Raw genomic sequence first — 6,030 nt, 5'->3', positions numbered from 1 at the left:
ACCCGGCGCGGCCCCGCCGCTCCCGCCCCCGCCGCGCCGCCTCCCGCCCCCGACGGGACGGGACGGGACGGGACGGGGCCGCCTCCGGCAGCCCGGCCCGCCGGGGGGCTGCCCCGCTGCGCTGCCCTCCCCTGGTCCCCTCGGCCACCGCCTCATCCCCCGCCGTGCCCCGCTCCGTGTCTGCCCCGGGAACCCCAAATTCCCTCCTTTCCCGCCCAGTTCCCACCTATCTCCGTACCCAGCTGCTGGTCCCCACATCCCGCTGCATCCCCACGCCCTGTTCCCACGGCCCCAAATCCCTGTTCCACACCCCAGGTCGCCCAGGACTCCATGGCCACCCCCCGATCTCCTCGGCCTGGCTCGGCTCCTCCGAGTGCCCGAAGGGGCTGCCCAGGCGGTGCTGCCCGGCTGTGCCCGGAGCCAGGCTGCCCGCAGCCGCCAGCGGCCACAAAAGCTGAATTAATCGGTGAAACCATCGCTGGGTGTTTCCTGCCGGATGCTTTGTTCCCAGCACCAACCGCTGGCAGCGGCGACAGGATCCAGCCAGCCCAGCCCGGGCAGGCACCAGCCACCCCACAGGAATCGTGTGGGGCTGGGAGAGGCTCTGGCATGGCTCTAGGGTGGGCGAGAGCATGGTGGGCTGCAGACCTTGCTGGGATGTCCCCAGACTGATGGACCCCAGGGCTCAGAGCCTGCGGTTGCTGACGCTCCTCTGTGCCGAGCTGTGGAAGTGGCAGAGACCCCAGCAGGGGCCTGGCGAGGGGGAGGATTATCGCGGGTTTTGCTGAGCTGCAGGAAGCCCTGGCAGGCTGGGGGAGCGCAGTTCCTGCGTGGATCCTGCTTGATTCCTCTGCGGGGTTTCAGCGGCAGGGAGGGAGTGTCCTCACAGGGCAAGTGGCTTTCATAGGTGTCCAAAAATGAGCACGGGCCTCAGATCCAGCTTCAGCAGGCAAATGCACCAGCCGTGACATAAACATGAGCTCAGTGGGGCTCTCGATGCGCTCACGCAGGGTGGGGACACCGTCTCTGCCTCCCGCTGAGGAACTCACACAGGGAACTGGGGCAGGTTTTGCTGGATGTGAGCCATGGCTGCTCCTGCCCCCTACCAGCCTCCTCGGGGTGCCACAGCCCCAGGGAAGGCAGTGGTTCACCCTCTGGGTGTATTTCCCCTCCATTCCCTCCTGCTCCACCAGCAGCCCAGCTCTGGCCTGTCCCCCTCCCGTCCTGCTCCCGATGCTTGACCCTGCTGACCGCAGCACGTGTGACCTGGCACAGCCTGACCCTCTCCCGGGCCAGTCCAGCAGCCCTTGGGGATGTCCTGCCCCAGCAGCGTTCCCGTTCTCACTGCCCCCTCCTTTCCCTCTCATCGGGTTTTAATAACCACTCTCTTGCACAATATAGGAAACGGTTGCAACAGCCCGGGGACAGCTGTCTCGCCAGGGCTGCCGTGGAGGGGCTGTCCCGGCACTGCAGGCTGAGGGAGGGGGCTCTGCCGCTGCCTGCAGGGTGTCCTGCACACTCCCAGCACTCCTGGTGTCTCTCCAGTGCCCAGACCCCTCACTCCAGCGCTCAGCTCTAAACCAGCAGCCTCTGAGCTCCCTGGTGCCAGCCCCGGCTGCCAACAGACCTCCCGTGACTCTGTCTGAGCTGCTGCCCACGATGTCTGACCTCAAGTCCCAGGGTGGCAGCCAGCCCTGGGTGCCCAGATGAGCTCCTGTCCCCAGCCAGGGCAAAGCAGGGCGGTGCTGCTCGGGCGCTGTGTGACACGGTGCTCTCACAGCCTTGGTGCAAGGCCAGGGCCAGCCGGGGCACAGAGCGCACATCTGGGTGTTTGCCACAGCCTTGGCAACCTGGGCACTGGGTCTGCCCAGCAAATGCCCCGGCGCCGCTCTGGAGGAGAAAGGGGATCTCCAGTGCGGCGCCGCCGAATCCCACCGCCACGTCCTGGGGGAAGCAGGAGAGAAGCAGACCCCAGCCGGGCCCTGGCTGTTGGAGGGCTGCTGGTGCTGCCCCGGGGGTGTGCCGGCCCCAGACCCCAGGGACGGCTGCGGGAAGGGCTGCGGCCCTTCGGCAGGAAGGAGAAGGAGAAGGAGAAGGAGAAGGAGAAGGAGAAGGAGAAGGCAGTTTCGGAGCCGTGCGGGGATGCACAGAAGCCCGCCTGAGGCAGAGGTGAGAGGTCACCGCCCCGGTCACGGCACGGCGGGTCTGTCCCGGGGGGCCGGCGGGGCCCGGTGCTGCCGGCGCGTCCTCCGTAGGGAGGCAGCAGAACTCCGCCGATGGCAGCGCGGCCGCGGCGGCGGGAGGCGCTGGGAGGCGCTGGGAGGCACGGAGCATCATCGCCGGTGCTGCGCTGCTCTGCCTTGGGCCGCCCCGCATCTCCCCTCCGGCCCCCTGAGCCCCGCATCCCCCTGTTTGGGGCGGCGCTGCCCCCGGAATCCGGAATCTAACTGGAACAGGAGAGCGGGACACAAGAACCTGTGGCGGGCCAGCACCCCAAATCCTTCCCTCCATCTTCCCAAGGATGCTGGAGCCATGGGATCACCTGTGCCATGGGGATACCTGCTGCTGTGGCCCCAGAGCCGTGTGTCCCCCTGGTCCCAGGGGATCTGCATGGCCGCGGAGCATCCCCGGGCTGACCCATCCCTGTCCACCCCTGAGCAGCTCCTCTGTGGGCTGTGGTTCAGCGGGGGAGCACTGACCGTGGGCTGCAGGGGATGGGCAGAGAACACGGATGCTGAACCGCACGTTTTTCTGCTGTGAGGTTAAGAGGGCACCTGTGGCAGATCCCCGTGGGGAACGTCCCCAGTAGCCACAGAAACACGGGCACAGCAGATGCCGGCGGCTGAAGGGCATTGCTCAGCGCTGGGCTCAGGGGGGCTGTGTGGGCACAGGGCCAAGCGGGGCAGCAGTGGGGCAGCCCGGGGGGAGAAACCCTCCCCCATGGCTGAGCAGGGCTGGCGGCCCCTTCCCCAGCTCCGCCGGGCACAGCAGCGGAGGACCCAGCGTTTCCTCCGGCATGGGGAGCTGACAGACAGTTCGGGAGGCTGCAAATCAGAATTGAAAAGCCGGAGCTGGACAGGCTGTCTGGGAACTCGTAACCTGAGCCCCAGGAAAGGAGGACTCAGGAAAGCGCTTTCAGCAATCATATTCATCATCTTCAGCTCAGCCCAGCCCCGCCACCGCCAACTCCTCCCGCACGCAGATAGAGCCGCCGGCTCAGACAAATAAATGCTTCCAGCTTCCCGGTGGATGCGGCAGGTCAGGGAGCATCTGATGCCAATTAGCCGCGGTGTAGGGTTCCCCGGCCAGCCCCGCGCTCCGAACCTCCCGCCCGGCTCTGCCCCGGCCGCAGCCCGCTCGGCCACCTCCACGTCCCCTCCGGTTCGGGGTGGCCCCACGGGTCGTCACCCTCTGCTCCCAGTGCCGGGAGAGATGGGGGCAACCAAGGGGAGAGTTTGAGCCTCCTGTCACAGGGGGAAGAGCAGCCCTGTGTCCCCGCGCTTTGGGCTCCTCCTTCCCGGATCAGGGCGCTGGGACTGGTCACCCGAGCACCTCAGGGGATGGTTGAAGGCCACCTCACCATGTGGCCGTCCCCAGCAGCGCTGGCCACCAGCGTGTCCCTGCTGCCACTGCCTCTCAGGCTGTCCCCACACAGGTGCTCCCAGCGGGGACCCCCCTCCCTGCTCCCTGGCACGTACAGCAGGTTTGGAGCCGTCCTGGCCGAGGGCCTGGCAGGGCCCCGAGCACTGGGCCGCCCTTCCCCAAGCTGCGGGAAGCGTGTTGGGGCCGTGTGACAGCACGTGGGTGCCCTGCGCCACGCTGTGTGTGGGTCCCGGGTGTCACCGGCGCAGCTCATCCCCACCTCAGGCCCTGAGCAAAGGACAGCTCTGGGAGGCTCTGAGATTCAGCTCCGAAATCACGATGGAACGCGGAAAGCCACGGGCAGGGCTGGGAAGGGTCCAGGTGTCCATCCCAGGGGTGATGGCAGCCGGCGCAGCGCTCAGCCTCGCCCAGCGCGCTGGTGAGACGGGCACAGGTGGCTCTGCTCACGCCGTGCCTCTTGGGGACAGCTGCACGTTCCCACTTCCCCGGGCCCAGGCTGGCCTGGATGTCCTCAATTGCCCAAAGGTCGGTGTCCCCGAGCCCGGGGCCACGTGTCGGAGGGACCGCGGGCAGGAACCTGACACGGCCACGAGTCATTCGGGATCAACGCCGGGGGTCAGGAAATTACAACGGACACGAACCTAAATACGCTGCGCGTCCCCCCAGGTAATCAGGGGCCGGGCCAGATTCCAGCTGACAGTTTAAATGCCTTAATTCCTCAGCCGCCGTGGTTCCAGGGGGTCCCGTGTGCCGTGGGCTTCTCCCAAATGGTCTCTGAGCTGGAGATTTGTCTGTAATTGGAGGCGTGTTGCATTCCCCTGAAAGTAGCCAGGTCCCGCTGGAGGGGGGCTGCGGGAAGGCAGCAATTTCCCTCATGGAATTATTTACCTGATTAGAGAGTTTATTTTATCAAAATTGCTTCAGAATGGGGCTGCTCAGTGTGTCCAGCGCGGGGAGCTCCCCGGCGGGGCTGGCGGCCTGGAGACAGGTAATTTGTGTGGTTAATGGGACTAATCCACCAGGCAATTACACCAATAGATTTCCCGGCTGCAAAGTGCTCTGTTCCCATTAATTAAAAATCTGTTAAGAAGATTAGCACGTCAAGGTATCAAAAGAAACCCACGAGTTTCTTTCCCCACAGGCCCCCCGAAGGCGAGTGTGGGAGTGCTGGATTGCTCACATTAGCACAAAAAATGATTCTTTTAAAGGTAAGGGCTTCGCATCCAAAGTAACCGCTGACAGTTTACCCCGACTTCTTTACCAAGAGGTCCTTTATTTTTAATTACAGTTTTTTTAAAATTAGCCCTGATTGTTCGTGTGGAGTGTTAGCTCAAATGCATTTGGAGCGCGTGGTTCCCCTGTGTGTGGCAGGGCAGCCCCTGGCCCAGCCCTGCAGCTGCCCCCGCTGGTGCTCGGGACTGCCCAGGAGGGGTCAGGGGTCCGAGGGGTCCGAACTCAGCATCCCATGGAGATGGTCCCACCAGGGCAGGAACGGGGATGGCAGTGCCACCATCGGTACCACCACTGGCAGAGCCACCAAACCCGGGCAAACGGGCACCTCCCCTCTGTGCTGGGGGCACAAGACGCCACCAGTGGCTTCTCTGTGGCCGGAGACTTGTGCCACCACCCCGTGGACGCCCCCGTGCCATGCCCACACCGCGCTGCCAGCCGGCCCAGCTCTGCTCAGCCCCTCGCTTGGCCAGTGGTGCCACTCCTGGTCTTTGTCCACAGCCAGACACGAGCAAAACAAAAGCAAATTCCCCAGCAGCTGAAGGTGCCATTTTTACGGCTGGGCTGAACGAGGAAGTATTTTTTTTTTTTTTGATCTCTTAAAAATCCTGAATATTATCTGACAGTTTATCTTGTTTCTCGAATCCGTGTCTTTGCAGCAACGCCAGCTCATTTACATGTGTATTGCGCCTGCCTCCACGGGTGCTGAGGTCAATTGAAACTCAAGAAAAGAGGAGAAATTTATGCAAAACTGTTGATTGCATTTGTATGTAATGAAATCATCCAATATTCATCTGACTATAGACTCTAATCTGAAAGGAGAAGTGAAGGACATAAGAGTCACTGGAAAGCAATAATGAGCTTCTGTAGTGATTAAAAAAGCACTTGAGCTTTCTGAAAATCCAGCCAGAAATCGTGTCTAATCAACACGGAATATAGGAGGCAGAGATTACATTGATACATTTTGCAAAGCTCACTGTTGAAAATGTATGCGCGCTGTAAACTCTGACATGCCATCCAGGGTCTGTTGGATACAAATCCGGGCGGCACAATCAGCGCCCGGCTCGTCCCTGGCACAAAGCAATCTTGGTGTCTCTGCTCGATGACTCACAAGGAGCGCAATCACATCTATTTTGAAGAGCAATGTTGTTTTTTAACTATGTCGAGAGCTTCCAGCTTCCTCGGAGTTCTTCCTTC

The sequence above is a fragment of the Chamaea fasciata genome, unplaced genomic scaffold (genome assembly GCF_029207755.1).
Source record: "Chamaea fasciata isolate MVZ Bird 193981 ecotype frontalis unplaced genomic scaffold, bChaFas1.0.hap1 SCAF_20, whole genome shotgun sequence".
Lineage (NCBI taxonomy): Eukaryota > Metazoa > Chordata > Aves > Passeriformes > Sylviidae > Chamaea > Chamaea fasciata.
Note: the sequence above shows the minus strand (reverse complement) of the source record.